Raw genomic sequence first — 25,170 nt, forward strand, 5'->3', positions numbered from 1 at the left:
ATTAGGCATTCAACAATTTGAGGGGAATCGGGTCTAAACATTCTTACTATAGGCTCCGAGCCCTGCTGTAATAATCCTGCGCAACAACGCAACAGAATAATCTGTACCTGGTCCAAAATCCTTGACAGCCTGAACCAAATCCTTTAGTTGTTTATAGGGAACTGGTTCATGTCTCCTTTGTTGAGTTACTGGGTCCTCAAAAACAGGAAAAGCGGAGGCCAGCCGCGACCAGGTTTTTGTTTTAATGAAGCAGCATGTGTCCCCAGGGGAGTTATAGGGTGGGGGTGCGGAAGGCTCTATCGACTGTAAAGGGCCACACCCTTGGCCTTGAGGCCCCTTTGTTAGCAGAGAGCGCCTAGGCGGGGACCTATATTGTTCCCTTTTATAACAGGCGGTGGCCTCCTTTTGTTTTTCCTCTTCCCCTTTAAATAATTTTTCTTCTTCCTCCTCTGCAGAATCGGAGCTAGCCTCCTCATCTGTGTCAAGTACATTTAAATGTGTAAGCTCCTCAATGGGAGGATAGAGCCTGTCAAAGGCTCCTTTTTTCCCCCTCGGGGGGGGGGGGGCAATTATAGATTTCACCTGTTTCTCTGAGCTCATCTTTTAAACTTTTATCTTTGTTTAATCCCTTCTTTGTTATTTTTTTTCTTTTTCTAGGCCTAGTTTTTGACTCCCCATTTGAATCTGACTCAGAAAGGCTATCCTGATGCCTTGTGAGAACTTCCCATCCCCTTCTAATAAGTTCCATGTGGTTTTCTTTACTTAAGCAAGAGTGAATCAGCCACCAAAACGGCAGTGTACCCTTACCAATTCTGTCCTCTGAGTTGCCCATGTTGCGCTCACAGCAAACGACAAGGACAATAAACCACACAGGAATGAAAATAACAAGGATCAGGTAGGGATCTAAGTGAAAAAACATTATGACTGGGGATGACTTACCGACGTCTTCCTCTCCGTGTGTCCAGTTCTGGATCCTCTTCGGCCCCTTGCCTGGTGACCACAAAGCACCCGGCGTCCTGGGTTTCGGCACCACTTTGGGGAGAGCCCCCTGTCCTGCAGGAGAAGAACGACCACCAAACGAAGATCCTTCTTGATCACACTTTATTGGAGAGCCTCTTGGTTAACAGGAAAGCTGATGGCGAGGGGCGAGGGGCGCAGGAGTGTAGCTGCTTTTATAGGGCAGAATACTACGGAGTGCCTGCTGGTTGGCTGCCACAGGCTCACCCGCCCACAGGAGCCACGGGATAGGCTTGGGAGAAGGTACGTCAAGCGCATGCACAACCTCAAGCGAGGTTGGCGCCAAGGCGTTGCCTAAATAAGGAAATGTTTACCTCAAGACTGGCAGGAAGCCAGCGCCATCTTGTAATGGCGTTTGCATTGGCTCCCTACAGGAAATGAGAAGTTTATGTTAGTTTAATGGTGACCACATATTCTTGGTGAAAGATAAAATTCTATAGATGACAGAAAAGAAATAAAGAAGAGTTTAAGCTTATCCAGTGTCACTTATCCAAGTAAGGGATAGAGCTCGGACTTAACTCCCTGACCATCTGAAGATCTCAGACTAAGTCCCTTCACTTTACTCAGTGATTAACATTTCATATTGCCTTAATATTGTTTACCTCCTAGACAATTTGAGATAATAGAAAACATCACAACAGAATATATTCCAAAGTCATAAAAGCTTGGATTTGAGTTTTATATTTATTACCTGTTTCGTATAAAAAGAGTATCTACATTCTCTACCTCAACTTCACAGCTAGATGTCAATTGTAAATGGCAATATCTGCCTCATAGCTATATGTTAATTGTAAATGGAAATATCTGCCTCATAGCTCTGTTTCGTGGATTAATTGAGAAAACCCACATAGTTCTTAGAACAAAGATCAGTACATAGTAGGCTTTCAACAAATCTAGTTTTCTCTTGTGAACAAAACAGTATTTTTAACTAATCAAGAAACTGATTTCTAGAGACAAAGTCCCAATACAACACCTGTAAGATGAAAAGAGATGTGATTTGCTACTAAATCAAGCTATGGAAGGGGCATGCATCCTCAACGATCAGAACCACAGCAGCAAGAACGAGCTAACTACCAGCATGTTGTCTCTCCTCATCTTCTTTTTGATAACTGCCCTATTTATTCATACCACATCCCTTACTCCTGGTTAGAAATGTGTCTCATATCTCCAGCTTTGTCACTACAGAGGAACTGAGCCATTTTCCTGATCTCAAATTGAACCATGTAACTGGTTAGTCTAGACTTCTCCTGGACCAGTAACTAGAGTGAAGCGAAAAAGCATCTCATTAATGCCTCAGCTTGGGTATTGTTCCCCTTCTAAATGTTGAGAAAGGGAATTGGGAAAGATGATAAAACCTACACCATGAAAACACAACCCATCATAATGTTGGGTGAGAGGGAGCAGTGGGAAAGGATACAGAAAAGTCACATCAATTACATTATCTTTAAGAAGAACATAAAACCACCTTATTTAAAAACATACTTATTTGATGGCTGGAGGGATGGATTAGCAGTTAAGGCATTTGCCTGCAAAGTCAAAGGACCCACGTTTGATTCCCAGGACCCACGTTAGCCACTGGTGCACACGTCTGGAGTTTGTCAGCAGTGGCTGGCTGGAGGCCCTGGCACACCCATTCTCTCTTAATCCTCCTCTTTCTCTGTCAAATAAATAAAAATAAAATATTAAAAATATATTTATTTAACAGAGAAGAGAAAATGGAGAGAGAAAGTATGGTATCCTACTGTCTCTTGCTCCTGCAAATGAATTCCAGATACATATGCTACTCTGTGCATTTTTCTCTATATGAGTACTGGAGAATCGAACCCATTATAGCAGGCCTTGCCAGCAAGTGCCCTGAAACAGTGAGCCATTTCTCTAGCCCCAAACCACTTTATTTTTATGGGCAGATACAGGTAAGAGAACAGGGAAATATGATTAAGAACAATGCCCACCAAATTCACACAGTAATTTCCTTGAAAAAGGAAGAGGAATAAAGAAAGGAAAAAGTTAAATGTATTTCTAAAGTTAAAAAAGAAAGAACAAGCCAGGTGTGGTGGCACTCAGGAGGCAGAAGTAGGAGAATCACCGTGAGTTCAAGACCACCCTGAGACTATAGAGTGAATTCCAGGTCAGCTTGGACTGGAGTGAGACCCTACCTCAAAGAACCAAAAAAAGAAAAGGTTGGAAGAAGAAAAAAGAAACAGAAAGGCATAGGAAAGAGGAAAGGATAGAGGGAGGGAGAGAAAGAATGAATATGGGCAGATCAGTAGAAAAAAACAAGAATGCTTGTGTGTGTGGGTGGGGGTGGGGGAATGGGATCATGTAGAGGCCCAAGACACAGGGTCTCTACTTGAGCCCAGAGTTTGCCAGGTAACAAGTTAGTTTGCCTGGAGTCCTGACAACTGGGATCAGAGATAGACTGCCATGCCTTCCCCACAATTATGTAGGTGCTGGATATCTGAACTCAGGATCTCAGACTGCTATGGCAAGCATTTTATTGACTGAGGCATCTCCCCATCCCCAATTTTTATAAAGATTAATCCAAAGTCTCAAACTTATAGTAGAAGGAAAAGGGAAATATCAATGTAGTTCTTCCAGAAAATGATATGCAAAAATACCTTCAGAGGTGGTGGGGAAGAGGGTTGGTCACAGTAACTCTTGAAGTCCACTCTGCCAGTCCTCATTCATGTTCTGTGCTGACACCATTTCTTAGTTCAGTACCAGTATGGAATAAGATAGCCTTGCTTTACCTGGCTTTATGATAGTGCATATTTCCCATTGATATATTTGTACATATAATTCAACAAAGAAGTTCCATTTTCCAAATTTTATCTGGTGAAGTGTTATACTAGTATAAGATGGTGATATTATCAATAATCTTTTAATATAACAAAAAATGCCCACCACTCCCTGAAAGCTGTAAATGATCTTTCTCTGTGAAAAGTTCTGTAGGGAGGTAAATATGAAGAAAGATACAGATGTCACATTAAAGTTTCAAAAATCCACTGCTGTCTGCCAAAAGAGAGAGAACTTCTCTAGAAAAATAAGACCCTTGTTTTGTCATAAAAGACAGTGAAGGAAGCAGGAAGAAGGCTTGTATGTGGATTGTACTTCTCTGTCTTTTACATGCTGTAATAAAATGGAAACAGTAATGGAAGATAAGCTTTGTGTCTAAGATTTCACATGACAGAAGGCGTGCTCATCATTTTAAGCAAACATATTGTAAAATTAAGATATAACTAATGAAGAAAATATATGTACTTTATTTGTTTTATAAAAAGGCCCAAAGTAAAATTATTTTTAATGTCTGTTTAATGTATTGAACATTATCCAAGAAAGAAGTATGGCCATTTCTTATCTGTATAGGACCAGAGATACGTAACACTTCAGATACTTGCCTTTTTGTTGTTATTGTTGTTGTTGTTTTGTTTTGTTTTGTTTTTGTTTTTTGAGATAAGGCCTCACTCTAGTCCAGGCTGACCCGGAATTCACTATGTGGTTTCAGGGTAGACTTGAACTCATGGCGATCCTCCAACCTCTGCTTTCCAAGTGCTGGGATTAAAGATGCACCACCACACCTGGTTTCTTGCCTTTTATTAAAGACAGAAAATTACACTCTATGAAAGAGCAGATTCAATGGATGATTAAAAACTATTAGGAAAGTTAAGTCCATAAAGTCTTTGGGGGATGCTAGAGAAAAAAAAAAAATTGTGACTTTCAACAAGGTGTGAAGCAGTAACAGTAAGTCCAGTATGGAATGGGTGTGACACTTTTGTGAAAGCCCGTGACAGTAGAGCTCCACATGTAAGAATTTATACATATGCATGTCCTCTTTCCTGGTGTGTCTTTAAATAGTGTGAAAGAATTAAAAAGGTATAAAAGGCTGGAGAGATGCCTTAGCGGTAAGGCACCTGCCTGTAAAGTCAAAGAACCCAGGTTCAATTCCCCAGGACCCACATAATAAGCCAGATGCACAAAATGGCACATACTTCTGGAGTTCATTTGCAGTGGCTGAAGGCTCTGGCATGCCCTCTCTCTCTCTCTTTCTCTCATTCTCAAATAAAAAATAAATTAAATTAAAAATGTAGGGCTGGAGAGATGGCTTAGTGGTTAAGCGCTTGCCTGTGAAGCCTAAGGACCCCGGTTCAAGGCTCGATTCCCCAGGACCCAAGTTAGCCAGATGCACAAGGGGGCGCATACATCTGGAGTTCGTTTGCAGTAGCTGGAAGCTCTGGCGTGCCCATTCTTTCTCTATCTCTCTCTTTCTCTCCCACTCTGTCACTCTCAAATAAATAAATAAAAATGAACAAAAACTATTTTTAAAAATGTATATGAAGAACAGCTTACATGTTTATATGTTTCAGGGTGAGGGTAATGAATGTGATCATAATTCTTTAGAAAAGCACATCTTTCTATCTCTCTCAAAGGAGAAGCATCTGCCTTCTCTAACTGTGGAGGTATAGTCCCTTCAGACAACAGATCCTGGCCTGCATCATATATTATCAACCCACACAATGCCTGAACCATGTGAGCTTTTTGATGATACTCAGGTCAGATAAGACTTCTAGCTTCTCATGGTTCAGGTATGTCTTGGTTTTTCCTTCAGAGTTCACCACAGTGTCATCCTCATAGACATGCTAATTCAAGTGAGTTAAATTAATTACTCAATTAATACCTGAGGAAAAGGACATAACAGCGATATTTCAAGGCTCCTGCTGAAAGCAAACTCTTGGCATCTACCCTTCACCCATTCAAGAAGTATTTCATTAATGGGTATCACCATTTGCCAAGGCATTTTGTAATGTGATAAGGGGACTTTTTCCCCTGAGACACCTGTTTGAATCCATCCCAAGTAGATAGGGGCTGGAAATGACTCCTGCCAGTATGGAAGGAGCTCATAATGGATTAAAGTTGAGATCTCAAAGAACAGATGTACTTGTCATAAAATCATCCATAACTAGGAACCAGATGGGTTAGAGACAGAAAGAGCTGCTAAACAATGACTTGCTTGTAATTTAGATGAATCGTATGAGGGAAGCTCATGGTGTTGGGGTAGGAGTTAGACAGAGTGCATGGAAGATGGTGGAGGGACTGAAGTTATTATACTCAAATCCAAGTCTGGATTCTGTCTTGCCATCATTTTGCTATGATGAAAAATTTCCCTAAGGTAATCTTCCACATATTCTGTGGCGGCCCTGGAGTTATCCATTTCTCCAAACATCTGTGGTCTTTTAAGGAGACACATCTCAGCCTCACAAAGTAGGTATTAGTAGTGTTCAATGCTCCTTCACTTCACACTATTCCTAGGTCTCTTCAATAGAAAATGCATGCATTTAAAATAAATGTCCTCATGGCATCAGGACAATACTTCCAATCTCATACTGAAGATTTTTTTTTTTTAATTTATCATATTCTGTTCTATCAATGCCTCTCTTATACCAAAAAAGAGAAACATGGTCCTTCATGAGATTGGAAGAGAAGTGGTGAATCCCACAATTACTGATTCCCTACAGCCTTCACTGGACACCTATTTGTCTTACAAGTACTCAGTCTAACCCCCCCCCCCCCCCAACAGCAGAGGACATGGAAACATGCGTATATAAGGTTCCCATTCTCTGGCCATTTATTATGGTTGTGCTGAACCTGCTGCTTCAACACATGACCACTGCTTAGTGCGTACTCCCCTCGACTCACACTTAGGTCTTTGGGTTCTTTCTTTAGTTCCTTCCTTCACTATAACAGAATACCAGAAGTAAAATTCTAAAGAGAAGGAAGATTTATGTGGGCTCACATTTTCAGAGGGTTCATTCCACATCTGTAGGCTCTTTGGCTTTTGTGTCTGTGGTGAGGCTGCACATCATGGCTGAAGGACATTATAGAGCAAAGCCAGTCACCTCATGGTGCCCAGAGAGAGTCGGGTGGCGGGGGGGAGCGTTGGGAACAGACTCTGCAAAGTCATGACCCTAGTGACCCACTTTTTCTGGCCAGTCCTCACCTCATATTAACCTCTTCAGCTCTGCATTTATCGGTGAAATAGTTATTGCTGAGGTTAGCACCTGTATAATCCAATCATCTCTCAAAATAACTGCCAGTTTCGGAAAAATGTTTTTAACATACTTGACTCTTTGGAGGAACAATTTGAATTCAAACCATCATATTCTCTTAAAAACTACTTAATATTCAATCCTAGACTTTATGATAATGTCTGATTAGCCATTTTGACTTTCTAAAATTTCCTTCCAGCAGAAGGATTTCTTGGGAAAATATTCACTGAGTGCTTATGTATTGAAAAATTTGGGCTTGCCTTCTCTCTAAGAAAGCTGGTCTTGCAGATAGAGAATCATCAGTGTATGCATACTAAGCATCACAAATATGCCATCCTCTTTGCATAAAGTATTGCTGTCAAACATTTTGATGTTGTTTGTACTTCCTGTTGCATTGTTGCAATGCTCAAAACAGTCCTGGCTGGCTCCATTAAACTTCTAATTACCAGCTCCAATTTACCTGCCTCTTCTCTTTCCTTATTCAACTTTCTTCAGTTTTGGTTGCCAATCTACTCTGTGTAGGGCCCATTCCTGGAAAGGCATACTAGAGGGTATGTAGCCTATATTTATAGAGGCAATACTACAAAGTACCTTTCAGGTCTTATTGATCAAAGGCTATCTTCTGCTTAGCTGGGCACATCATAGGCAGTTCTATTTGCAAAGTCAACTTACTTTGATTTCCAGTCAATATCCATTGCCTGTGCTGGGATTTTTTTCCTTTTCCAGGTGTATGGAGACTCTCTGTGTTTCTCTACAAGCTCATACTATGCTAATTTTAGGCAATTTTGACACCAGTGTAGTTTCTTCATCACAAAATTTAACTAAGTTGTTTGTGTGTGAGGTTTTATGTTCTGTTTTGTTTCTGCTCTCTCAGTACTCTTATTTTTACATAGAGGTTCACATCACTGGAAAACTATGCTGCCATTATTATCTTTCCACGAATGCATTCATCTTAGGAATTCTAAAGAAATATTCCTTTCCATCTCCTGAAGTTATACTATGGAATAGAATTATCTTGAGGTAGAATCAAGATAGAGAAGTTAGAAGTCATAAGTGTGTGTGTGTGTGTGTGTGTGTGTGTGTGTGTGTGTGTGTGTGTGTGTCTGCGTCTGAGTGTGTATGCATGGTCAGTGAACTAGCAAACTAGAAAGCTGGAGTTTACTGAAAGAGCTTTACACCATAGCACAGGTATCATATCACCTGTGCCTCCATTGGCAACAACACACATAGAGGAAAATGTTGACTGAGGCCATGTGGAACCAAGAAACCAAGTTCAGAATGAAGGACGTTGTACCCGAGTCCTGACAAGAGTGTATGAAAGATGAGGCACATGGAGAGAAGAGACTACAATGGATTGAAAGAGTCATTATTACCTAAACATTGTCATACTCTAGTAAGATACCCTTTGCCCATACAACACAATGCAAATGCATGTCTTCATGCGCTGTGACTTCATTGTAGATGAAGGGAGCCAAAGGGCAGAATCAACATGACTATGCAGCAGAAGGCTATTTCCAGTCTCTTGTGGCTAGAAGGTTGCTGGTAGAGGAGCTCCTGAAGTCTGAGCTATTGTGGATAATTATGAAGTATCTTCTTGTCATATTTTTAATGTTTAAAGAGACTTTCCTTTCACACTCATAAAAAGCATCTTCTTAATATTTCCTTTGCTTGTTGTCTTTTCAAAATAAATAATCCAAACATTCGAGTAAAGCTTCCAGAATGGTACAAAGCATATTCTCCCCTAGTCATTATGGAAAATGAATTCTTATGAATGCAATCAGAATATACCATCTATTGTAGGTCAATACCTATTGTATGTTTGTGCTTTTGAGACAAAACTCCTGGCCACAAACAGCTGATGGGAGAAAGGAGTCTATTTAAGCCTCCAGTCTCAAGAGGAATCTTCATCATGACAGAGAAAGGATGGTAGAGAAGAGACTATGCCTCATGTTTTGCTACCATACCTGGGACCTAGCAGCAGGAGGGAGCTGATCTTCAGCAAGGGTATAGGCCTATAACACCTTAAAGCTGCTAACCAACAACACACTATAGCAAGGGTCCACTTCCCCAAGATGGCATCACTTAAAGACCAAGTATCCAAAACACTTGAGGATATGGGATAAATCTCATTCAAACTACCACAATAGGCTACCATTAAAAGGATAGCAACACCCACTTTTGACTGTGTCTCAATTAAAAAAAGACAATGTTACAGGCAGCAAGAGAGTAAGTTCAGTTTTATAATAAGACTGTCAACAAGTTCACTCTCAGTAACTTAAAGACTTAAGAAATCAGCTTGTGACTATGGCTAAATTATAGAGAAGCCTGTGTAGCCACTGCCATCTTAGACATGTTTCTCCCAAGATATCTCATCTAGGGGCAAACATGAAATCTAAAAGATTCAGGTAAACCACATCCCTACCCCGCTTTGTTACTAATTTTTTTAAAAAAGACTATTTAAATTACATTCAGTCTTAATATCAGGAAACAAGTTTCCTTCTCTTCAGGTAGATTATATCCATGACCCCTCACTTTGCTTGGACACCAGGTTTACATCAAACATTCACACAAAGCAAACAAAACCACTTCTCATAGCTGCTGGTTTTATCTTACCATAGGAAACCAGAAGTGTCCTATCGTGTTACTAAGTAAAAAAAAAAAAAAAAAAAAAGATGTCAATCAAACCAATCTCTAACCCACATGCACTGCCTCACACCAAAACACAGTTAGTACAAACCAAGGTGGTCGAGTGGTTTAACCACAGGTATCCTGGGGCAGCCATGTGGTTGGACTTTAGTTTACACAGATGAAATGGGATGGTATCCCCTCCTCCACTCCACTAGCACAAGGAAGGAGATATGTTCAGATGGGCAGGTGCCCTCTGTGGCCAAATATAGCTATATCTGCCTATGCACAAATTCTTTGGGGTTCTCTATCTCAGCAAAATGGAAAGGGGAAATATCCTTTATTCAGCAAAATATCTAGTACACACTGCAAATTTCTCTGTTAAGGGAGGGTTAGAGATGGGAGAAAAATAGAAGATGACTAATGAATGACTATTTTCCTCTAGGCTAGACATAACACCAAATGGAAACTGCTATATACAACATGAAATAGAGGAAAGTCTACTGAAAAGGTAAAATGCCTACCATGATTAGACTTCCCATGAGTTTATGTCAAGAAAGAAGAAAGGAAAGTAGGGCAAATGAAAGTGCTTACTTCTCCAGGAACAGAAGATCATATGTTCCCACTCATGTGAGGAAGCTAAAAAGCTTGATTCAGTCTTAGAGAGGCTGAGTAATAGTGGGTACTGAGCAGGGGAAAGATGAGGGAAGAAAGAGGTAAGAGGGAGGTCAGGTTGTTAGTAGCAAGCTGCAACCAGATAGAAGGAATAACTACTGATGTCCTACTGTGCTATAGGGTAACTACAGTTTACAACTTAGGTATATTTTATAAAGTACTAGGAAAGAGTTCAAAGCTTCTCAACACAAAGAAATAACTGCCTAAGACAGGGAAATGCTTCATTATATTTTGTGTACATGTATCAGTCAAGTTGTCACATTGTACCATTTAAATATGCATTTACATTGTATATATATATGTGTGTGTGTGTGTGTGTGTGTGTGTGTGTGTGGTGTATATATATATATATGTATGTATGTGTATATATATGTATACACACACACATTTATTTAAATTTAAATGAGTAATTTGAGCTTGGGAAAGAAAATGCCAGGGAATTTATATTGATCAATTCAAAGAAAAACATAACAGATACCCCAAACTAATTAAAACTAATTGAATTTGGGTAAAGTTCTTCAAAATAACAACAAAACAAACAATAACAACAAAAAGAGCAAGCAGCCACTTGACTTTAAATGAACTTTCTTCATTCAGAGTAAAATGCTGTAGTGTCATACAACAGAAGACCCCTATAAATGCCCCTGATAGTCAGAAGCTGAGGTTGGTATGTTGCAAGGAGTAGCCAGAGGGGGAGGTGCACCTTCTGTCCTACTGAGAACATAACTGCAAGGGTTATGGCTACATTACTGTCATAGACTAGGTGCCTTATTCACCTTTCTGAACTGAGTCCTACACTTGCTTGCTTTGGGAACTGTCCACCCTGCACTATGTCACAGGGACTGTGTATTACTGCCACCTTTACATGTGCAAATCTTTCAAGGCTTTCTTCATCTCCATATGCTCTTGAAAGTTTCCATGACTTTCCACAAGAAAGCATAATGACTTGTGTGAAAGTCCCTTGCACTTGTCCCTGCTTTAGGTCTCTTACTTCATACTGTCTTGTAACTTAACATAACTGTTCTTCCTGGAGGGCATAGGATCTCTCTTATTTGTTTTGCATCCACCCAACATGAATCATGACTGGACAGGACCTCATGGGAGCTCATTGCTTTTGGTAATAAGTGAATAACCCTGTTGTTGTCACAGGGTGAATAATGGGTGGTTGCATAACCAGGATAAGTTAGGCTGTGCTGCTATGCAAAGAATTCCAAATTTGAGTGACTTAAACATAGAGGCTCATTTCTCGCTCATGAGGAGGTCCATCACACATTGAGTGGAGGCTGTCTTCTAGATCATTCTGACTTGGGTGTGCAAGTTGACAGAATCTCTGATCCCTGAAGCATTACCCATGAGTATGGTAAAGAAAAAAGAAAAGGATGAAGTAGGAGTCATGCTGTAAGACTTTTGTCCAGAAATGGTGCTTAATATTAATCATGCATCAATATCATCAATTTCTGTTGTTTGATGCTAGTCACAAAAACACCACTTATTTCAAGATGTTCAAGGAAATGTAATTATGCCACCCACCTGGAATATTTAATGAACAGCTAATGATTACTAAGCATTTCATAAGAAATTAACTTTTACTAACCTTGAACTTCTCTTCGGTGTGTGGAAAGATGCCATTTTCTACCCAAATATAGTCTAAAATAACTTGCCTAGAGACTTGGAATAGAAGTTACACAACATGAAAATAATTTTAAACTTTTTTCATATTATAGATATAGATCTATCATACTAATTAAATGGAATATATTAATTATTACTGTGTAAAATGCACTGTGCAAATCACGGGAGAAATGTACTTATTTTATTTATTTTATTCTTTGGTTTTAGTCCAGGCTGACCTGGAATTCACTAGGTAGTCCCAGGGTGGCCTTGAACTCATGGCGATCCTCCTACCTCTGCCTCCTCAGTGCTGGGATTAAAGGTGTGCACCACCACACCTGGCTCCAGAATTTTTTATTTTTTAAGGCATGAAAGACATGAATCTCTAAAGACACTTTTACTAGAGTAATAGTGAACTATTAATAAATGTGTTAGCATGTGTGTGTGTGTGTGTGAGAGAGAGAGAGAGAGAGAGAGACAGAGACAGAGAGACAGAGAGAAAGGGAGAGATCTATACTAGTACTGCATAGGTAAGCATGAGGGAAAGTGAGAAAAGTTTCTTGATGTACTTGTGAGACTGAATAATTTATCCTTTTATAATGTACATTATATATAACATTATGAATGATTTTTCTGTTGGCTTTAATGATGTATTTGAACTATTGCCAAAACATGAAAGCACCAAAATAGATTCCTGAGTTTGTCTCTCTCTTACAACTTTATACTAAAGAAACACTAATGACTATTCATTCTTGCAAGAACGAGGAAAGCAGAAGGCAGAGAGGGGCAGGAGAAAGGAAAGAGGGAAGTCAATAGGAAAGTGCTAGGTGGGCAACAGTCCCTGAACTGCTTATAAGCTTACAGAACTTCCAGATCTACCCATTAAGCCAGTCTTCTGATATATGCTTTTCTGTAGAAGATTCAGAGATGGGTATAGGTCTTCCCTGAAAGAACTTGTTCTCCTGCTGTAAAACTTGTCTCCCCCTGGCATTCACATAAACTAAGACAAGTGGTAGGAAGACAAGGCTACCCATCACATGGTAGTCTAGTGAGACTTGAGGGATGAACTAGCTCTCCATCCCTGTTTGTTATTGGGTCACAAAATAGTAATATACAATTCTTATAATGGATTTGTAAGAATTCTGTATTACTGGAATTCCTTTAGTGGAATTATTGAAATCAGGCAAATGGTCTGAATATGAGGCCTATGCCATAGGGAGAGGCACTAACAATCTGAGTAACCCTACCAGGTCTTCATGTCTGATCACAGCATTTTCCCTCTCTTATTTTCTAGATAAATCTTCTAGAAATATTTATATTACTAGATACTATTTTTATAAACAATTTGTATTTTTTAAATTTATTTTAGAGAGAGAGAGAGAAAGAGGGAGAAGGAAAGTGTGAATGGGCACATGAAGGCCTCCAGCCTATGCAAATGAATTCCAGACTCATGCACCACCTTTTGCATCTGTCTTGTGTGAGTCCTGAGGAATCAAAATTGGGTTCTTTGCCTTTGCAGGAAAGTGCCTTAACCACTAAGCCTTCTCTCCATCCCTAGTGATTATATTTGAACCAGAATCATACATATATATAAATATACAAACATACATATATATTCATATATGTATATGCACAGATTTATGTCCTTGTTGTAGTTTAGTTTACTTCTTAGTTCCAGTCATCTTTCTTTATTATTATAAAGGAAGTTTAAGCATGTGCTAACAGTGTATTAAAATATGAAAATGAGTTTTCTTATTAAAAAATGGAAAAATTGCTGGAAACCAATCAAAAGAACTTACATATGGCTGGTACATTACAGAGACCAATTGTTTCCATTATCCCATTCCCATCCTCAAGAGAGACTTCAGCAGTAGGAAGTAGAAATGTTATCAGCTTATTTCCTAAATGAGTAGACAGAAGTTCAGATTCACGTTCAATATGACATGTAAGGTAATAGAGCCAGAATTGAAGTTCAGCTCAACATAAACTAAATGTAGTGTGTTTTTAAAATAAATTATTTCTAAAAGATACTGTTTTCATATATATTATGTATATGTACTTACATATATACATACATATGTTCATATCGTTTTCACCTATGTATTTACCTATTTATACACAATCGTCTAGTTAACTACATTTTACTTAGCTTAAGGTGCTTTTTTGTGGGTGGGGATGTCAGTGACAACTGCTATTAATCCATTTTGGTAAAGAAATGGCTTCAGGCTGGAGAGAGAGCTTAGCAGTTAAGGGGCTTGCCTGCAGTTCCTAAGGACCCAAGTTCAATTCCCCAGTAACCACATAAACCTGATGCACAAGGTGGCACACACATCTGGAGTTCATTTGCCTTGGCTAGAGGCCATGGTGTGCCCATCTTCTCTCTCTCTCTTTTTCTCTCTCTCTTCTTCTCTCTCTCTCTCTTTCTCTTTCTCTCTAATAAAATAAATAAATAATAAAAATAATAATTTTTAAGAAAAAGAAATAGTTTCAAATTTAAGATCCTTGGCCCCTAACCCACAGAGTGCCACTCCTGCCTCTAGGGACTAAAAATCTTCTCTGTTTCCCTCAGTCACTTTGATGAATTCAACCCACCAGTGTTATGCAGAAAATTTAAATACAAGTCTTTAATTTAGCAGATCCACCCACAAGGTTCCAGAAGCTTAAGTCAGCATGAGTCTTTGAGAAAATATCACCCTGGAAAAAAATAGTACATGTGAGAAAAATACTGTGAATTTAGAAGCATTTGTTTTACAAACTACAGATGCAGAGTGAAGGGAAATGACACCTCCCTTTGATATTAAGCCTTCCTCTGTCACACAGCCATCTGCAGCATGCTTTGCCATCCCTCACCCGCTAAACCTCACTGCACACAGATTTGCACATGAGGCACAATACAGCTGACCCCGTTTTACAGATGGAGAGAATAGAAACACAGGGAGATGAAATGAACTTCTCAAAGTTTCTAATCTGTGTGCAGACATCCGCCATTGGATGGGAGGAAATTAAGTAAGCCGTTCTTGTCTTTTGTGAAGGTTGGATAAAAATAAAATTGCTTTTAGATTTGGCCCTTTAGGTGAGGATTGCTTACTGAGATGTGGACAGAACAGTCAGGGGAAACATGTTGAGGCCATGTTTTTTTAGCTTATGTTTATTTGAGTGTGGAAGGAAGGGAAAGGCAATACCCTGGTACTGCTGGTGACATTAAAACTAGCATCAAAGTAAGTCAAACAAAGTGGCCATTCCAAAGAGCCACATAGATCTGTGATGAGAAAAGGAAGACTGAGATCTTGTTCATCAACCTGTGTTCTTAGGTAGCTTTCACTATTATCTGAGTTTCAATGACCTTATCTTTAAGATGTAGAGGGTGGACTAAAAAGGGCTCTTAAAGCTTGGTTCTCAAGCCAATAGAAGCAGCAATAGCTCCAGCACCCTGTTAAATATGAGAATTCTCTGTTTGACCCCACTAAGTGCCTGCGGAATATTAAGGAATACTAAGGGTGGGGCATGAGAACTGTGTTTCTGAAGCTCTTCAGCTGAACTAGAAGAAAGTAAGGGTCTTCTTTAGTGGCCTAGAAACTGCAGGTAAATTAAGGTGTATAGAAACTCTGGATTCATGGTGTGAGATGGTAAAGAATGTGTGCACCAAATAAAACGTGAAATACAACTTTCCTTTCTTTGCACATTTTCTTCCATGTTTACAGCTTCATATGTGGTTACTCTGCTCATCATACTATTTACCATTCTTCCCATTATAATAGAACTCCAGCCTTATATCTCTACAGAAATGCAGGGACTTTAAACAACTCACAGCAAGACCCAGATCTTGGAATGTTTCCAAACTATGTCTTGATTTTTGCAGAACTATAAAATGTTTGATTTGCATTATTTAATATACCATTAAAATATTCTGGATAAGTAGAAAACTGGGACTAATATCATACCTCAATTTTATGACAGGGCTGCAAGGCACAGGTAGGAACAGAGTCATTAAATTAATGGAGAAATAACCCTGAGTTCTGTGTCTGCTGATTCATTTCCCTCTCTCTCTCTCTCTCTCTCTCTCTCTCTCCTTTCAAGCTGTGAGCCACTAGTAGAACCAAGTGGGTCTCTACAAAAAGCAGTCCAGCAGACAGATCTCTATCCATTTAGACAGAGCAGAACAAGTAACAATTGGTATAAATGACTAGAATAAAATCTTGGAATTCTTTCAGAAATAGTTTCTTAAGGGAGACAGGCATAATGGAGGTGGCAAAATGTTAAAAGGGGGACCACTGGGAGGATGGCAAAATGGTCAAAGATGCTTATTTACAATGCCTGTCAGCTGGGATTCAGTCCCTCTTTCATTCTCTCTCTCTCTCTCTCTCTCTCTCTCTCTCTCTCTCTCTCTCTCCACACACACACACACACACACACACACACACACACAAATAAATAAGCAATAAATGAAATTTAAAACAGAAAATTTGGTGAAGCATGTTCAAATGCTTCTTACATATTGCTTTCTACCCCGTCCAGAATCAGTTCTTTGCACTTTTCTGCATATTTTGTGCCCTGGAAGTTGATTTACCTGAGTATATTACTTAGATATCTGAGCTTCCATTTTTGAATGAGTTTGAAAAATGAACAATGCAGGTAGGTGGAGAGAATGCAAAAGATGGGAGGGTATGATATAGGAATGTGGGAGAAAAGGATATGTTGCACATTTGCTCTCCCTCTGCCTCTTCTATCCATGAGGCTAAGAGTCCTGTTACATGACCTCTCTTTCAAACTGTAATTTTCTCATGAGGATACTGTCAAGCTTTTACTTCCCAGTGCCACTTTGGTCCTCTGGTAGTGACCACTTCAAATGTTGCTAATGATTATCCCTCATTCCCTGCCTATCCTCCTGATGCTGCCCATATGTCTATATGCAGTCCATCTAAACACTCCTATAAGGCCCCATGTGGTTATGCCATCTGGTTAACTGGCCAGGTGCCTCATAAAAGACTGCCTTCTAGTCTTTAACCTAAAGAACATCACTTGGGGGCGGGGAAACTCTTACGATCCAGGTTAATTCAATGAATCTGTGAAAAAATACGTTTTTCTGACAAATTTCTAGGTGACAGTGATAGTGCCTGATTCTGATTCTGTTGAGAATTCCATTCAGAAAGCACCTGTCTGAAAGTGATTTTCAATACTGATCACACATCAGAATCACTTTATGAAGTTTATTACAATTCCCTCTGGATTTCCTGAAACACAACATGTAAGTCTGAAGTGTGTATTCCTGAAAGTTTTTCTGGTGATTGTGATATAGCTGGTCTATACCTAAATTAGCAATCCATTCTGCAAGAATATCTGGGACCATACATAAGCAAGACACTGCTTATTCTGGGCCTTGGGCTAGACAGTAATGAGAAGGTTCTGGGTATGTGAGAAGTAGTTCTTCCTTTTCCTGGAGACTCGGGTCATTAGCTTTAACTTCTCAGAATGGTGTCCATTTTCAATACTGTGAGGAGATGTGATCACCTCTTTTTACTAACATCAGTCCTTAGTCCATACCTTTGAGGAACTGCATCAAGCTGAGTGCAGCTGTTTTCCATCACTGTCTGTAAAGGTGACTCCTTGAAAGGACAGTGGGCCCTTTAAAGATAGGGATTGAGCCGGGCGTGGTGGAGCACGCCTTTAATCCCAGCATTTGGGAGGCAGAGGTAGGAGGATTGCCATGAGTTCAAGGTCACCCTGAGATGACAGAGTTAATTCCAGGTCAGCCTGGACCAGAGTGAGACCCTACCTCGAAAAACCAAAAAAAAAAAAAAAAAAAAAAGATAGGGATTGAATCGTACCAATATTGAACCATCAAACTTTAGTACTTGTTGCAAATTCTTAAGAACATAGAATCTGGGCTGGTACAGAGAAAGTGGGGGTGGAATGGAAGACTCCTGTATAAATGAATGAAATAATTGAATAAATACATTGAGGTTAGTCTTCCACATATTTTCTGACAGTACAAAATTATGAATGGTTTTTTGGCCTTTAGACATATATTTTTAACAAAGAAATTTAGAGGGTCTTATAGATCTTTTTCATCTCTTAACTTCTTGGTTCAAGAAGTAATTGAAAGGAATCAATCTGATGCTGACTGACAGTTTTGACAGTTGCTGTTCTCAGCATGTCAACGTATAATCTGTCATTCCACTTACCAATTTAAAACTGAACAGAGGCATATGCACTGTCAGTCTTGTTCCTCTGATCCTGCTCCTGGCCCCCACTCCTCCCCTTATGCCCTGTTTTACACTTTTCCTCGTACAAACAAGCAAGGTGTCTAAAAATCTTAACCTTGAAGAAGCTTCATTACCCTGAGTTGGAAGTGGGCTAAATCTCTTGTTCCCCTTTCGTATTGGAGTCCTTGTCTTCACGAACTAATAGGGCATCATAAATTAGAAGGGATTTAAATAATAAGTCATTTTTTTTCTCTATGCTTGGCCAAGGGAAGGGGATATTAAAAAGAATAGGAGTAGTGATAAAGACAAAGTTAGTAGCATGGGTATAATTAAACCAAATAGCACGTGTGTGTGCGCGCGCATGCGCACACACACACACACACACACACACACACACACACACACACACACACTAAAGCCCTGAGCATTGACTTCCTCTGGGACACACCCCATTACACGCAGTCCTCGCCTCAGAAAGGTATGTGTAGCTTGTCATGCTATTGCACAGCAAACACCTACGCTTACCCTCCTATTTGAGTAAGGAGATGAGGTTGTCTTCTTGAGTCCAAAATCCTTTATATTTCTAAACTGCAGTTTACAGAATACTGAAACAAAAATGCTCGTATTAATGGGTTTCTGCCCCTATGGACAAGAACCTGGTACAAGGAGAAAGAAGTCTTACGTGTGAGTGTTAGAGGGTCTTTTACCCTTCTGCTAGAAAGAATAACCAGAAGCTTGGTAGAAACGTTTTGATGGACTTGGAAGTTTTCTTCCAAAACATTCCTGTGAATGTGTGTGTGCACTCCAAAGGAATCTTCACTCTGGCTGTGCTGCTCACATCATTTGCATTTCTCCCCTAGAGCCATGTTATATCCAGGGAAGAAAAGAAATCCAGGCTCAAGTCACCTTTGGATAAAGATTAGGAAGTTCCTTATTGATCTTGATAAGATGAACTTGTGAGAACACATCTATATGCTATTTATAATTTGCAAACTGTGAATGTAGCAAAAAGACCTCTGCTAGCATATCTTCCTTTTAAAAATAAAACCTGGCTGGTCTTCCAACCTGCTAGTTTCATAGGAACAAACAATTTACAGACAAAGAGCCAAATACCTACCCCGGTTGACAGTTGGTACAGTTAACAAACAGAAAAGGAAAACTAATTACATGAAATCATTAATAGAGCTAAAATCATATTCTTTAAATTTTTTAAAAGAAATTTCCCCTTCTTTTATTTTTAATTTTTTTTGTTATTTATTTTTTATTTTTTATTTATTTATTTGAGAGCAACAGACAGAGAGAGAGGCAGAGAGAGAGAGAGAGAGAGAGAGAGAGAGAGAGAGAGAGAGAATGGGCACGCCAGGGCCTCCAGCCACTGCAAATGAACTCCAGACGCATGCGCCCCCTTGTGCATCTGGCTAACGTGGGTCTTGGGGAATCGAGCCTCAACCTCCTTAGGCTTCACAGGCAAGTGCTTAACCACTAAGCCATCTCTCCAGCCCTTTTTTGTTATTTTATTTATTTATTTGAGAGTGACAGACACAGAGAGGAAGAGGCAGAGAGAGAGAGAGAGAGAGAGAGAGAGAGAGAGAATGGGTGCACCAGGGCATCCAGTCACTGCAAATGAACTCCAGACGTGTGCACCCCTTGTGCATGTGGCTAACATGGGTCCGGGGAAATCAAGTCTCGCTTAGGCTTCATAAGCAAGCATTTAAGCCATCTCTCCAACCCTCCTCCTCTTTCTTTTGTGGCAAACTTAGCATAGACAATCTGAGCCATATTCATAACGCAGTTCTGAAAATATTATGCCTACAATTAGAAAAGATTAATTACTCATAGTATTGAGCCCATGTGAGTGATTCAGTCACCTCTGGGATACCTGTTTTCCATTTCAGAGGAATATCTGTGTAGTGATACTGAATTGCTTTCAATATTCTGTGCTCTGCTTTCAATGACATGATTAGCATTGTTATTGCCTCCATTAATATTATAGTCAAGGTATAAACAGTATTCTTACAAACATGGGATTGATATTCATGCATCATGAACACAAAACAATTCCTTAAAGCATGCTGAAACTTGCCTACCTTAACTTTCAATTCATTTTATATTATCATTTAAATTTGTAGAGTAAATGTATAGAAATCCAAGACCCTAGAATTTTGACATGTAGTATTTCCTTTAACTATATGAGCACAGACTGACCTTCCTGAGTCTAGGTCTCATCTGTGGAATGAAATGGATGATAGAGTAGGAAAAGAATAGAGCTTTCATACTATACTTTCTCTAATAGTCCTTCAAATTCCATAGATAGATAGATAGATAGATAGATAGATAGATAGATAGATAGATAGATAGATAGATGGTACCATATAAATTATTTGAACAAAGGAAACTAAAATACTTGGATTTTTTTTTTAAATTGGAGCCTATAGCTATAAAGCTAGAAGTTCTAAAGAGTTCCCTGCCTGTAGAAGATGATGGAAGAAGATTAACAACACAGATGAGGCAACAAGAAGCCAGGGCTAAGCAAAAGTTATCTCATTCTGAGATTTCTGCTTCTCCCTTCTTGTCCTCTACTCTAAATCTGTTTTCCTTAGAAATAAAGGTGCCCTAAACATTTTTACAAACTCTTAATCCAAATTAATCTGAATCAAATTCATTCCTATAATGTTAATAATGGTGAGCTAAGTAATTTAATAAGAAATAATTAATTTTAATAAAGTTAATAAATATTTTAATAAAACAAGTGGAAAACAAAACAACTTGTATCTACACAGTGAGATATAACTTTGCAGTGTTGAAAGAAATCTCTCAATTAGAAATCAATCTTAAAAACGCATTGGAAAGATCAGTCACTTCCTAAATACTTGTTTCTTACTGAACTTCACACAAAAGCAATGAAAAAGATAAAAAATGTGTCCATGTGTCTGAAGTTGAAACAAAAACACACACAAATAACATCAGCTGTTGGCACAAAGGCATTATCTTCATAAAAAATTTGCTTAGAAATAAGCTGCAGATCCACACTTTTTGACATACATGCATGCATCAAGAATGATGATAGGTATGTAGTGGGCAAAAGAGAATTTACTTACCACGCCACACTAAAGATAAATCCATTAAAATGCCAAGGATGTTCTTTAGCATTGAAACAAGTTACTTTTCCAGTATAGAAGACATATAATGTCATGCAATGTTCCTAAAGTTGAAGGATGTGTCACATGAGTTTTTCTCATAGTTAAAATTTTTATGGCAAACCAGAAAGTCTTTGCTCAATGTAAACATTAGTAGATGCTAGCACCATGTATTTTGGGACTCAACTTTCACAGATGATCTCGTTTACTATGTGAATAGCATGACAATTATTTAGAAAACAGTAGAGCACAATTAGCTAAGCATAGGCATTTTAGTCAGCTACAAAACCAGTTGTTGAAAAATAGCCTGTGTGCTTAACAACTGTTAGAAGGATAGTTCCTCTCTCAGAGTGTCATTGGATAAGGCAGATCCAGTGATGCTGCTTGACATTGGTCCTTATTAAATACTGTAGGGTTGTTGGCAAACTACTGGTGTCCGCTTTTTTCATACATTAAAATCTTTGTTGGTAGAGTGTGAGCATTCATCTTTTTCCTCTATTACTTCTCTCTTCTGTTGGATTATTATTAATATTTCATTTATTTATTTATTTATCTATTTTCTTATTTATGTATTTATATCTTTAAACTTTTTATTGACAACCTCCATACATGTACACAATTTATTCTGCTCCTAGCCCCTTCCCAACACCTTCCTTCTCTCCCTTCTGCTGTCCTTCCGTCAGTGAATCCCTCCTTGAATCCAGATGGCCCCGCTTCTATGTTAGTATCATCATGTTTTGTCCTTATATTATTTGTTCCTTGTACAGGTAGTAACAGGCACTGTGAGTTTGTGAATGCATCCACTGTTTTGTGTCCGGAAGAAAGCATTTGAAAGCACTCCTCCACATTATTGGCTCTTACATTCTTTCCTCCACTTCTTCTGCAATGGTCCTTGAGCCTTGGATGGTTCAGCATAGATGTCTCACTTAGTCCTAAACAACCTACTGTTATTTCCACACAGAGCTTTGATGAGTTTTGAGTCTCCCCATTACTCACTACCATCTGAAAAGAGAAGTTTCTCTAGCCAAACATGAAAGTAGAATTAATATATTGCCATAAACATAAGTATTTAGAGGGCATTTGGTGAGCATAACATACCCTTTTTAGTAAAACAATAGTAGTAGCTCCCTTCCTTCACCCAACCAGGGCTTATGAACTCTCTAGCCATAAGCTATTAACTAGGGTTTCAGTATAAGACATGTTTTGTTTTGTTTTTTTCCTCTAGAGCAGGCCTCAAATCCATTTAGAGAGCAGTTAGTTTCCTCTACAACAGACATACCACCAATGTACCAGTTGGCACATTTGGCCTGGCTGGTCAGCTTTGCACTGTTCATGAGCTATTGGTTTTTAAGACTGTTAGTGACTCTTCCCCTGACAGGTTGCATAACTCTTTCCAACTCTATGATACCTAGTCAACAGAAGAGAGGCTTCTACCTCAACTCCAGCTGGATTTCTGTTTCCTGTGGCCAAAGCATGTCATGTCATAAACAATAAGATCTTACCATCTCTTTCTGGTGGGTAACCAAGAACCTTGCAATAGCCAGTATTCTTTTTGGTGGGGCATCAAGGGCCTCCATGACTCCACTACTCACTGGAATATATCCAACCCCTAGCACTGAAATTATTATGTAACAATCTCTGACTTCTGGGCATAGCAAAAATCTTCCCAGATAATTCTGATGTGTACCTAAGAGTGAGAAATACAAGTTCTTTCCAGACCCAAGAAATGGGTGGTGTAGGAGTGGAGAGATTACTCAGTGTTAAAGGCATTTTCTTGCAAAGCCTGATGGCCCTGGTTAATTCTCCAGTACGTACATAAGAGCCAGATGCACAATGTGGCTCATGCCTCCAAAGTTCATTTGCAGTGGCAAGAGGCCCTGGCGCACCTATGCTCACCTTCTTTCTGTCTGTCTCTTTCTCTAAATAAATAATAATAAAACCCAAACATTACAAATACAAGTGGATACTGTAAATGGCAGAGAATTGACCCGAAAGTTAAATTTTGAGCTCTAGAATCCAAAAATAGGCTGTTGCAAGGGAACATTTAAATTCTTTTAGGACTCACTGGAGTCATGCCTTAGAATCTTGTCCCTATGCAGGTGATCAACTAAAAATCACCCAAACCAGTCTTACTGATCATCTGATTTATTTGGAAAAAATCCCAAGATTGCTACTTCTTATGGTAGCATTTAGTCCGTGAAGTTCTTTTAGCTTCCCATGAGTGGGTTTCCTTTAGATATCCTACAACACCCAACAAAATAGCACCCCAAAGTGTTATTGCCTCATTCTGGCAAGGAAAACTGTGTTTTCCCTTAGGGTTTGCTTGGTAGGCTGAAGTTGCCATGGGAAGCAAGGCTTTATTGGGATGCCAGAACAAACAGGCTCTGAAACCACCACGGCATAACTTACAGAGTTGCCTATAAATCAAAGAGCGCCCTAGGGTCAAAGCCACTTAGACACACACACTCACACATATGCATACTCCCTGAGAAATATTACAAAGGAGAAGGTGTGTCAGGGAAATTCAAGTAAAATTACTGCATGTAAGTAATAATAACAGAAATTTATGTGACCCTTTCATCCACTGTTCTCAAAAGACACAGAATGTGCTAAGATTACTTGCCTTTTGAACACTTTCCAATGTTCTGAGGGATAAAAGGTGAGGGATTTTTTACATAAATCCCAGCAATTAGAAGTAGATATAAGGGGGTCATCTATCCCACGTTTCTGATTCCAGGCATGGTTATGATGACACTGCGTCACCATTTTCTTCCTCAGCAAAGTCAACCCCACAGAATTTCAAGTACCATCTTCCACCCAGCTCACACTGTGTTTCATAGACTTTCTCCTGATTAATCTTCTGCAGGAAGAGGATTTAAATCTTCAATTTCACAGCACTCATGTTCCAGTCTGGAATCTTCTGCTGACTAACTGCTGTTAGTCACTCTTCTCTTCTCCCTATGTTCATGTCCTCCATGTTTCTTCTATTCCCAGGAATGTTCATTCCTCCAATAAAAGGTGAATTCCTTTGACTCTAGAGAATACCATTCTATTATTCTCAGAAACTTAAAAAGAGACCTAGATACCCCCGATATTTAAAAATATTTCCACACATGCACCACATTTCCAGAAGCTGTGTTTAAGCCCATCTGATCATCCTCCGCCATCTATAGAAATGACAGCCAACTGGCCATCACCCACAGATAGAAGTCAGTAACTATCCGTTCCCCCATCTTTCTCTCATCCAGTCATTTTTTACATATAATAGGACATAATCGAAATGTAAGACCAAATTTGGAACATGGACAAAGGAAGTGTTATAAAACCCACATATTTTGCCATTTAATAAAGGATGGTTTCACGTAAACAGTAAGGGATGTGCAAGAGGAATGGTCTTCCCGCGGTGTGAAACTTGCCGGTATGACATTGCATTCAAGGCTTGCCCTCTGCTCACCAGCTTCTCCAGCAGTGTACAGGCTCAGCCCTGCTCACAGCTTTAGGCCAACCCTCACTCTAGCCAGGTAAGTGATTTGAACCTCACTCAACGTTCTAGAGCAACTCTTCAAGCGACAGGCATTACCCATCAAATGCTCACGCTGTGGCTCTATGTTAATAACTGTATTTCTTGTCACCCTGAACAGTCAACTTCATATTTCTTGTCTGTCAGAATTCTTGTGGATAAATGATGATAGCCTCCCTAGACCACCTTTTTCTGCTGTTTCTCAAATTTATCTGTCTAGTCATGCACAGTAGATAGAGAGCTCAGGGTGGATGGAAGAAAATGGACAGGAAAGAAACTAGGAAAAACTTGCTGAATCCAATCCCAGGCATTTGCCTCTGCTTTCCTTCTGTGCTCAT

The 25,170-nt window shown here is 39.3% G+C and overlaps 1 pseudogene; it reads right to left on the minus strand.

Moving 5' to 3' along the window:
• LOC123460704 overlaps positions 1 to 20,133 on the minus strand; it is an 84,127-nt pseudogene extending 63,994 nt beyond the window's left edge.
• Between the last annotated feature and the right edge of the window lie 5,037 nt (positions 20,134 to 25,170).

The sequence above is a fragment of the Jaculus jaculus genome, chromosome 5 (assembly GCF_020740685.1).
Source record: "Jaculus jaculus isolate mJacJac1 chromosome 5, mJacJac1.mat.Y.cur, whole genome shotgun sequence".
NCBI classification, from domain to species: Eukaryota; Metazoa; Chordata; class Mammalia; order Rodentia; family Dipodidae; genus Jaculus; species Jaculus jaculus.